We start from the raw sequence: 12,148 nt of genomic DNA, 5'->3' as shown, positions 1-12,148 counted from the left end.
ATTAATTTCAATTTGTGTTTTGAATAAATATTTGTCTTGAAATTAACTCTTACCTCTGAAGACTGACGAGCTGTGATGTGTTCACTGTGACTGTCGAACTGTCTCGCAAAAAAAGTTAAATTTCCTGTCATGTCAGTTACATCTATTGAAAGTGCGGGAGAACTGTCGGATCTCCAGTCGGTTGAAATTGCTATGCATAAGTGTGAAATTGAAATGCGCAGTGTCCATAATAACGTCGTAGGTGATGACACTATCTCATTCAAGTCGCATTTTATTTCATTGCGTCATCTCAATCGACATTAACTTTGAGAATATTTCTGAATCAATATAGAGTGTGATCCAATTAGTTTTATGAAAGAGAGAGAGAGAGAGTGAGTGAGTGTGTGTGTGTCTGTGTGTGTGATTTTTATAGATGATTAAAGTTACTGTTTCATAGACATAAATGTCTATTATACAATTTAGAACAGTCATTTCGAACTGGCCAACCTGTGATGTCGGAGCGAGTGTCTCCTCTTGGAGCAGATCTGGCAGAGCCCATGGGGGAGGGTAATGTTTCTCTGATATTTAAACATCTCCATCCCTTCCATTGCCACTCCCCTTACTTTGCTCTTTCACCTATGCTTTCCCTCTCAAAGAGCACGAGAGCTGAGACGTGTGACTTCACAGAGCCAGCAGGTGGAAATGCCTGATTTATAAATATAATTTGAAGCAGAATATGCATTATTTGTATTTAATGTACTGATTTTCAATGCAAAATAGGATTGTGTCCTTTTGTGATTGTGCTATACTAGTAGTGTGTTTATGGTATAATGTTTGGAAATTGAAGGGTGGTTTTCTATTAGCGTCGTGCATTGCAGGCTCTATGTTCGGTTCAATTTCTTCGCTGACAGAGTCCACATCTAATAGAAAGCCTATACGCCAAAAATTAGATGTAAGTTCCCGATATTAATTTATATTAAAATGTTAGGGAAAAGAATGGAATTTTATCTGGATGCTGGGTTTGCGCGCCCCCGTACGGCCACTCTGCAGTATCGTAGTATACCCCGTCACTCCTCCTCCTCCTGCTGATGACGAGTGCTCAATCGTTGCTGCATGGCACTTTATTAAGCGACACTGCAACTTCGATCTCAGAAACTTCGAGTTAAAACTCGCAGCTCAATTTTGGTGTGTGGCTTTCTTACAAGACATCTCTTCTCTCAGCGAAATTTTAAGGCAGGTTTTGATATCAGCTCACTGACAGTTCCCTTGTTAGAATTATATGATACTAATCATCGGACCCATATTCATTAGATATTACCGGTACCTATAGAACTGATTTCTAAAGCGCGGGCCATACTTCATTAATTACCATGTATACCGGGTGCTCTGTTAGTTCCTTTTGGGGAGAGGGACAAGAGATGGGGACTCTTTCCTCACCTAGGCCGTTTGGGTGAGCCCTTTTTAATACCCGAAATGAAATGGTGTGCATGCCCTAAGGCCGTCTGTTCTAAAGCCTTGGTTTTTCTGAAGTGACGCATACGACGTGCGAGGCCCGCCTCGCACAAATCCGGACTACACGAGAGATAGTGAGTGGTTTCTATAACTGCGAGATGCGAGGTCTGCGCACCTCACTATCTCTCGTGTAATCCGGATTTGTGCGAGGCAGGCCTCGCACGTCGCATGCGTCGGTTCAGAAAAACCAAGGCTTTAAGATTTCTCTGCGGGTCGTTTCCGAACTCCCCCACAGCCTACAGTATCCCTTTATCTTTCCGCAGTAGTCATAACTGCTGTCCCTCAACCCCGGTTCGACGAGCCCAGAGGAGAACCCACGGTATATAACACCACCACCAACGACCACATACCACGGGGTCCAAGTTCGGCGGCGATCCGCAGCCAACTCTACATCGGAGCAAGCCCGATATATGGGAAAGAAACTGAGATGATGACGAAAGAGAGGACGTGTCCAACGTCGAAATTTACCCAGCAATTAAGCTTCTATTGATTGAGGGAAAATCTCGGAAAAATCCCCAACCAGGGCCATATTCCGCATAAGTAAATACATTATTAGTTATTAGTAAAAGTTCTTGTATAGTATGGAATTGTAACTTTCTGTTCCACAAAATAATGCACAACAGTTGTATAGTAATAGTAAAAAGTTATAGTGTCGTCATAAAAGTGTATGGCAGAGGAACTGCTGTTTGCCATGTCATACCTTGAATTGGGTTATGTCCATTTCCTTGGTAATGAATTCGTATTTCAGAGTGCAAGGAACGGTTTATCATCATCCCTATAATAATATCTCAATTATTTTATCAGAAATAAGAAGAATTTAAATGCTTCATCATATGTTTATATTTAAACGTGAACTTCAGCTTTAAGATAATAGTCTTATTTTCCGTGGGTAACAGTATCAATTATAATCGAGAGATGGCGAAAGTATCGATTTTCCCATATATGCGCGTTAATTTGCTATTGTTTCACAAATAATGGTGTTAAAAGAGACTAAATTATTTATTTTAAAGGAGCTAGAGGCAAGGAAAGAGCTTCTCTTCGATGCATTTAGCGAAAATCTAAAAAAGAATACACAATAAGGAGTTGTACTGAAATTATATGTAACATTTTATAGTTGCTATTACAGAGTGAATTTATCTACACACTGGAAACTTTTAATTCCATGCATATCTGCTATGTTATGATATTGACTACCATTAACCAACCAATGAAGTGTATTTAGTAATTGATGCCTAGCTGATAAAGATTTACTTCGATTCGTTGGATGTTCTAATCTATGCCTGATGTTAGTGGAAGGTCCTTCTGCTTCAAGTGCACTTAACCTAAAACATTCATTGTACTCAAGTACACAGTTGAAGTGGAAATTTATTCTTCCTTTGTATACACGGATATTCCCACTTTTAATACTATTAGTCTATATATTTCAGTCAACTATTTCCCTGAATGAAGCTTTGTTTTGTTTTTTTTTTTCTGAACCGACCCATGCGAGGCCTGCCTCACACAAATCCGGACTACACGAGAGATAGTGATTAGTTTCTATAGCTGCGATGTGACCTCGCATCTCGCAGTTATAGATACCACTCACTATCTCTCCTGTAGTCCGGATTTGTGGGAGGCGGGCCGGTTCAGAAAAACCAAGGCTTTACACAAAAAGTACACTGGTATTTGAAGTTATCAGCATTCCTTTAGATGTAGGGAAATCTGTACACATTACAACAGACTGAGTAGTATGATACTTACCTGAAACAGACAAATGAAAAATCGCTTGTACTCTTTTAAGAAGTACGGAGTAATAAAGTACATATGTACAAAGAAACCTTTGTGAAACACAATTCTACTGATAATACTACTTGCAGCGTAATATGCTTGTAATGTGTTAGACCAAACTTTTGTGGAATAGGGCACAGATAACTTGTCTCATCCAGGATTTGAACCACGAAAGTCTTAGTTACCAGTCTATCGTGCTCTCAAGTGAACAAGGCTCTGAAATCAGCTACAAGGGTCGGTCCGTACTGTACATACAATAAGTCTAAAACTCTAGCTTACCGCTTGTTAATAATTGTGGTTCTCTTGAGTGGAAATACAATCATAAATTATTTATTATTATTTGACTACTACTACTACTACTACTACTACTACTACTACTACTGCTGCTGCTTGCTGCTTGCTGCTTGCACGAATTGAAAATTACACCTGTTCTTTCACATTTGTTTTTAAATTGAGGAAAATGAAGATACCTACTTCTTGCACTAGTTATTTTATGACAAATTATTTGGAATGGATTTCAAAATTTTAGTAACAGCTTCAAAGTCTTCGGCTCCACATAACTGTAAAAGGAAACAAGTTTCAGTTTTGTAACCCCCAAAAATATCTGCCGATTGAACAGAACGTACAAGCACTTGTTTTAAAACGTAGCCAATTTTACTTCCAACGCTGAAAACACGTATAACTAGTTAACACGTCGTCGTTATTTTAATTTTTGTTGAGAAAACTTTGTTAGGGCCCACACAATTTAAATGTTCGTAATTGTTACTCTCATACACACTTAATCATATTAATATTCATAACTGGCTACGAGTTCTGGCTTTCTTTGCTGACAATATTGTCAAAAAGGAAGGAATTTTCCTGCATGAATGTGAAGGCTAGTATTAAAATAGAATATGATGTGCAAGCACGCGAGACACAAAACTTAATTGTAATATGGATGTGGCAGTATGAAATGTTCCAATAAAGGTTAAGAGGATATAAATATTCCCAAGAAAAAGTTTGTTTTAGTCTTTTTTGTAATAGTAATAATAATAATAATAATAATAATAATAATAATAATAACAATAATAATAATGATAGTAATAATAGTAATAATAATAATAATTGCAAAAACAGTGTTTTCCTTTTATGGTTTTATTTTCAGAGATTTTTTTACATACTTCAAATTTTCTGCATAGACATTCTTAGCGCGGGCTTCCGGTGGATGATCAGCGAACTAACGTGTTTCGTATCCATAAACCAGTGTTAGCGATATGATATATGATATGATATGATATATGATATGATATGATATATGATATGATATGATATGATATGATATGATATATGATATGATATATGATATATGATATGATATGATATGATATGATATGATATGATATGATATGATATATGAATCCTATACAAGTAATCAGTCGATAGCCGGGGCTAGTTTAGCACGCTCGTAGCGCGGGCTAGCGAAATGTCTAGCACCCATAATAACGGATTAAATACAGTAAATACTTCAGAACAACTTCCGTGAATTCGTTGGTATTTGTGATGCAATACAAACTGTTGCGTCGACAATCAGAATTCATTACTAATCGAATAGTTAACAGACAATTTGTTATGTAGAACGCCTGTGTATAATTCTCAACAAAACGAGTTGAAACTTTTTGTTAAAGGCGGAAATTTTTCTCTTAGTGCTGTAATGAAGTGTAGCCGTGTGAAATTTCACCAACTTCTTTCGTACATGGCTGAGAAACTGAAAGAAACTTGCGTTTTTGTTGAAATAATCGAAAATGAAATTACGTCTTTTAAATCCATTCCTTTCATCGACACTAAATAAGAATAGCTATTGTAAAAAATGAAATGGTTGTTGACCTTGTCTTGCCCGGTGCTTTTCATCTCGATGTCATTCATTTCTGTCATCTACTGCGACCACTCGCCAAAAGCTTCTATATTTAGCAGCAAGATATCACTCGTAAGGCTACAGACTGCCTACGCTGTATACCTGCCACCGTTTCTTATTTAAGGAAGAACACTGAAGAAATCATTCTGTATGATTTTTAATTTTTTATCCAATTTATTATGTTCTTCACCCCAAAACTTGAGGACGCAATATATTCACTACAGTAGGACATTTCAAATAAATTTGGTCTGAAAAAGCACTCGGAAGGGACGAAAGGTGTACACGAGAGAAGGGGAAGTGCACACATATAAAGCGCGTAACATTTATTGTGTGAAACCTGACTTTCAATAGGAAGTATTGCCAGACCATCGGATCTTTGCCCCTTCAGCGCTGTCGTCGTTCTTGGAAAAGTTAACGCCTCTACTCACCCCATTCCACCCGTTTCTCTCCCACTGCGTCAAACAGCAGGCCACGAACCTTGCCGAATAGGGATGTTGCCAAATTTCCGTCAAACAGTGTCATGTCTCTTGAATATTGCTTATAATACTGTAAGGTTAATTATTACTTATTCATAATTTAATTTAAGTAGTCTAATGACGCTGATTGCTATTGCAAAATGCTATTACTTGCTTAATAATATTTCTTTCACCACTCCGTGCTACAGTATTCATGTTGAGTTGACAACACTGGACTGCAAGTGCAAATAAACTGTCCCACAAGAAGGCTCAAAATTGTGAGTAGTGGGGGAGAGAAAGAGAGAGGGATAGGAAAGAGAGAAATAGGAATACAGGGGGAGAAATGAATTGCCGAGGCTGAAAAGGAATTAAGGTTCAGTTCGCATATCTTACGGGGGCACAGATCCGATGGTCGGACTATACACGGATAACTTGAATTTCTATTAGAAATAAAACTCCACTGTGTAACTTCTGTCTTCTCCTTCCACTGATTCGTGTCTTCGCTCCGGCGTGTGATGAAATTTCACTTGGGTTTATTACCTACTTATATGCCTATTTTTAACGTGAAACTTGTATGCGCTTGATATCCTAGAAATCTGGTCACACTTCCTGTTAATACAATAACTTCAAGAGCGCTACGTCACGCAAGCGAGGAGAGTCGGGCTGTCCCGCTCAGTCTGGGAAAAGCAGCTTAACGAAATATTAAATTTCAGTTCAGGTTAATAAAATAGTAATATACTTTACAAGAGCGGTATGTTGACGTTTTCATGTTCGAGGAAAAAATTGAAAAAGTGAAACGTAGTTGAGCTTTTTTAATTTCCGAGAACATGAAAACAAACATACCGCTCGTGTATCGTACATTATTTTGTACGAAGATCTTTAATACATACCTGAAAGACGAATTTCTAATTAGTTGCAATGAAATCCCCATGTTGGTTTCTGTTTAATGACGGCAACTTCGGAAAACCAAAATATCTTTCTTCAACATTGTTGCTATAAAATGTTTTCTGTGTTTACTATACTCCAGCAGGCCGTGATATACGTCTGTCTTTCTTTCCCCAATCTATAAATGCGAACTTAAAACAAACGGTAAGGTTATGTAATGATTTATTTTTCATTTTAATATTTTAACAATATTATTTATATAACATATTGCAGTAATAACATCGGCATCTGGAATCTTGTTGATTTTTTCACGGCTTCCTTAATGTTACTTGTTATCAGGAATGCAATAAGTTTCGTGGAGTAGTAGACATTACTTAATTTTTGCAAATATTTAAAAACAATAATTAACATTGCAATTTAGGTGAAATTTCAGTGGTAAGTTTCCAATTTATAATTATTACTATGTTAAACGTCTCTAAAAATATGTTAAAAGCCTAAAGCAGTAAAATGAATGTCGCGCTTAAGCGGTAAGAAGAGGGAAATTATTATGTGTTTTACGTTGGGAATACTGAATGTGGTATTTCACACTTACCGCGTATTGGTTCTGTGCGGAAAACAAGCAAATACGCACGATCTCGCACAAAATTATTTGTACACAGATGAAGGGATTACTAATACAGGAAATAATTCAAATTTTAAAGAATTTAAATGTGGTTTTAAATTCCAAATGAAATATTACTGTTCATTACAATTTAAAATTTTCGCAGCCATCTGCGTGGCTCAGTCGGTTAAGGCGCTTGCCTGCCGGTCTCAAGTTGCATTCGGGGGCGGGTTCGTCCCCCGCTTGGGCTGATTACATGGTTGGGTTTTTTCCGAGGTTTTCCCCAAACGTAATGTGAATGCAAGTTAATCTATGGCGAATCCTCGGCCTCATCTCGCTATCACCAATCTCATCGACGCTAAATAACCTAGTAGTTGATACAATGTCGTTAAATAATCAACTAAAATTTAAAAAAAATAATAAATTGTCGTGTTAATGTGTGAATATTTTTGACTACTAATTGCATAGTCTTTTGAAGACAAGGGCTCATATAACGAGGAAAAAATTATGAAGCAATTAACGAGAAGCTTCCGCCTTGTTAAATTTAAATGCGGTAAGTATAGAAAGAGGAATGAAAAGCAATACCAAAGTTTTATTTCAAATCCCAACCTTGCAATCCCAACCATGCTCAGAATAATAATCACCAACAGCATAAACATTTCACGCACGTTGAATCCCCTGTCTCTCCCCAAAAGTAAGGAGCCACCGGCGTAGCTCAGTTGGCTAAGGCGCTTGTCTCCTGATCCAGAGTTGCGCTCGGGCGCGGGTTCAATTCCCGCTTGGGCTGATTACCTGGTTGGGTTCTTCCGAGGTTTTCCCCAATCGTAAGGCAATCAGGAAATCGGTGAGTCCTCGGCCTCATATCGCCAAATAGGCCTACTATCTCGCTATCACCAATTTCATTGATGCTAAATAATCTAGTACGGTAGAGTCTCAATTTTAGGCAGTTTGGTTTTAGACAGTTCGGTTCTAGGACGGAGTACATCGATTCAGATTTCAGCCACCTTACAGGGTCCTCAAAAACAGAGAATCTAGGCAATTTCGGAAATTAGGTGGCAAGAATGTAACAAATAAGTATATTTTAAAAGAAATGAATTTGTTTCGGTTGAATTTAAACATCTGATAAATAAATGGACGATTATTAAAACAAGGAAAAATTTCAAACTTTTGTGACATCTTTTCTTGGAAGAACTCTGCATTCTAGAGCAGAGGTCTCCAAAAAGCGTATAGTCATTAGTGCTCTCGATGCTGCCCGCCGAACACAGTGTGCTGTAAGGCTAGAGAAGGAGAAGAGACTCGTACCTCAACAGATAGGAGCGGTCAGTGGGGGATCGAGGCAACGGTGTGCTTATGTTTACAAATAATATCAAAAGAATAAGAAATATCATACGTCTGTATATTATTTTGACACACTATGAAGCTGGAGCCCCGACTGTTGGTATTGACGCAAGTCATTGCAAATTCAACCTCTTCCGTTCAATGGTGCCTTTCAGTGCCTGGAAAAGATCTTCTCCAGTTGTATTTTGTAATTACATCTAGAAGACATTCAGACACAGTAAAATGTTCATTAAATCCTCGGATGAAAATGGCTAGGTGAGCTTTGTCATTTCTATCTGTGCTTTCGTCCAATGCAAGTGAGTAAGCTACAAACTGGTTAATTGTGGTTTCGACTTCAGATTCAATTACATTTACAATCTTGAAATTCCTTCTCTGAACTGTAATTAGAAACAATTTAGTTTTCTTAAACTTTAACTTTGTTCTGGACACAGTATTTTAGTAGCGTTCTGTATGTACGACTTCTGTAAAGAGCTTAATTAATTTTCCAATATTCCAAGCTAGAACATAGCTAGCAAGAAGCTTCTTTTTTCTTTTTTTTATTTAAGACTGAGAACACGTGTATGATTTGTGTTTGTATTTTCTTGTTTTATATTTATCAAAATACTGTATTTGTAGGCCTAAGCATTTCACCTAAAATTAAACAAAAAAACTATAAGTAGGTCATGCGGAGCTGAGTATAAACGTATTGTAATATGCTGATTATTATGTATAACCAACAATCATACAGATAGCCCCATAATAAATTATTTTCACATGTCCAATATGTTTGTAATTGTATGATATTCTTTGTGAAGAGTCGAGTATTGTCGTCGCATGTTGAATTTTAACACACCCTTAAGAATTTTCGAACAAATTAAGCATTTCACATTCTCCCCAAAAACACAAAAATTTCTCTTCCTCGTCATCCTTGAATGTACTACGTCCATGATTAGAAGACATTTTGAACCGGTGAAACACGCCGACTAACACAGTGATAATGGCAGTCCGCCACTGCTCTTCGTTTGCGCATAAACATTGAGTACAGTACAGGTGGGGATGGGTGAGGCGGAGCGCACTCATTACGTACTGGCTTCGGTTCCGTTCAGGGGCTTACTCGCGAGTACGGTTTTGGAGACATCTGCTCTAGAGAATTAAAAATACTCATAAATAAAATGAAATTGATTATTGCTTGTGCCGTCGCATAAAATATACTTCCTTTATATAATATCACAGTACATACATATTCTTTTACGAGTGCAGAGAAAGAGCATAATATGCTCATTGTTTATAGTTGGTCTCTTTACTGCCGTTCTATTTTCAAGAATTGAACTGGAAATAGTATCAAAATCACTGTTGCCAGTAATACTCCTCTTCCACTTCACTAATGTACTCTCTGGTATGGACAGTTCTATAGCTAAATTTGCCACACTTTTACCTTTTTTTAGTCTCTCTAACACAGCGAACTTGGTTTTCATCGAGTACGGTTTTTTTTTCTTTTGAGCGTGGTTGCGCTCAATACGAAACACCCGACTACTAACAAAACTATACACGAATACCACAGTCTAGTATATACAGTCACGAAGCTTGAGTTGTGAGGGTGCTAGGAACAATAGACTGTGCCTGTACTTTTTCACATTGTCTGTAATGAGGCGATGTTAGCGATCCTAGTGGTTGGCAACTATCTATGGATGCATATTTACTACGTATTGAGCTTCGTGACTATATATGCTAGACTGTGCGAATACCTCAACTTCGTTCACTCACTCCTCACACCCTACTGCCTTATAAGGAAAGGATTATCAAGATATTTTCCCTGCCTAAATTTGAGACTCCAGTGTATTTGATACAGCGTCGTTAAGGGTATATGTACGTGAACGACCACAAATGTTATCAGAAAATGCAGGCTCCAAATTTCTAAAATTGTATAAGAAAATGAACTCACTATTGGACAAAAATTACAAGGTACCACAACAAGACTTATTAGAACTTAAATATCTGATAAAAGTATAAAAAAAAGGTTACTAATAATATTTTTCAAACCAGTTTTATCAAAGTATGAAAAAAAAATTCTGCAGTTACATCATTTGGTAACCATAACATTGTTATGGTCTCTCTGACATCTTTAATATTTTTCCTGGATGCAATAAACACTTATTTCTGAAAAGTAGACTACTCTCAGACATGTAGAGTTGTTCATTTTAATACAAATAATTTTTTATTTGTCCCATATAAAATATATTAAAATTAACATCATGTTTTGTGACCTAATTTTTATATTTTCAAAGAAATGGGCATTATTCTAGTCTAACTTTTGCATAAATGCATGCTAAATCAGTGTACAAAATTTCAGAATTCTATCTCTATTGGTTTTGAAGTTACGAAATAATATGTGTGAAAATGTTCAAAGTTTGGAAAATTTAATTTAAAGTAAAAAGTGTATTCTGAAACCTATTATTAGTAACCTTTTTTATACTTCTATCAGATATTTAAGTTCTAATAAGTCTTGTTGTGGTACCTCGTAATTTTTGTTCATTTGTAAGTTAATAATAATAATAATAATAATAATAATAATAACTCTTTATTTATACTCTTTATTTATTTTTATAGTTAAGGCCATAGTGCCTTCTCTTACACTCTACCAGGTCACAAGTTCATTTTCTTATAAAATTTTAGAAATTTAGAGCCTGCATTTTCTGATATTTGTGGTCGTTCACGTACATATACCTTTAAATAACCAACTAAAATCAGTAAGACGAATGTTGGGTAAGTTTATGGCAAATCCTTTAATCAACTAAGCATCATCTCAATATCAACAATTCCACCGACGCTAGATAACTTTGCAGTTGATAAAACGAAGTTAAATAACCGATTTGGAATAGTGTTCTTTCAGTGCTTCACGTAACGAGAAATCTAATTACGGACACAATGAAAATTTATCACTGACATTTGACCTTTTGCTCCGAGTTTCTGTCGCATTCGTTGATGCTGGTCAGGGCGGGTGACCGTAGTAGCTGCTCTCTCTCTTTTGTAACGAGAAAGTAATCAACGGAAACCTTACAGAAATCGTTCTCGTCTCTCATCATAAAGTTGAAGAATTTCGCCCTCTGGCACGTTCCTTTCTCTTGTGGGGATTATAAACCAGCCCTATCCATTAACAAGAAGAGTTACCCAGGTCGTATATCATAATTGTTCAGGCCACCGCATAAGAAAAAAGAAAATATTGTGAAGTGGACGTATTTCTTCTTATACGTCTTACTCCCTTCACAAAAATTTACGTTCGTTGTTTTGTTGGGGCGATAATATTACTTTTCATAATAGCCTACATTTTTTTCTGCTATTAAACGAAAGACGCAAATAAATGAAACCATTTAATATGAACAAAAAACTGGTTTTCTGTCATGTATGCTAGTTGTGCACGAAGCCTGACTAAATAGTTTCCGTACGCAATTGCACGTAATACATTATCTCTATTAATTGCAGAGTCAATCAGAATAGAGATCCATACGCTATTTTAATAAGCGGACCAGCTGTTCATAAGTGGAGGGTAACGCTAACACAGTCTAGTATACAGAGTGTTTCAAAAATACGGGGCATAATTTCAGGTATGTATTTCCCACATGTAGACAATCAAGATAGTTCATTACAACATGTGTCCGGAAATGCTTCATTTCCGAGTTATGGCCTTCACAACATTGAAATTCACCGGAACGTTTTTCTTTCCGCAGGTCGTTGTCATTATAG

General features: G+C 36.7%; 1 protein-coding gene across 13 annotated transcripts in view; it reads left to right on the top strand.

Annotated features, from left to right (window-relative positions):
• The window catches only part of Ca-alpha1D (Ca[2+]-channel protein alpha[[1]] subunit D), a 591,502-nt gene that overhangs the window by 272,480 nt on the left and 306,874 nt on the right, over positions 1 to 12,148 (top strand). The gene's annotated exons all lie outside the window — the stretch shown is intronic.

Source organism: Periplaneta americana, chromosome 10 (genome assembly GCF_040183065.1).
Source record: "Periplaneta americana isolate PAMFEO1 chromosome 10, P.americana_PAMFEO1_priV1, whole genome shotgun sequence".
In the NCBI taxonomy this organism is placed as follows: Eukaryota; Metazoa; Arthropoda; class Insecta; order Blattodea; family Blattidae; genus Periplaneta; species Periplaneta americana.
The sequence above is the reverse complement of the archived record's forward strand: the minus strand, read 5'-3'. Positions and strand labels throughout refer to the sequence as shown.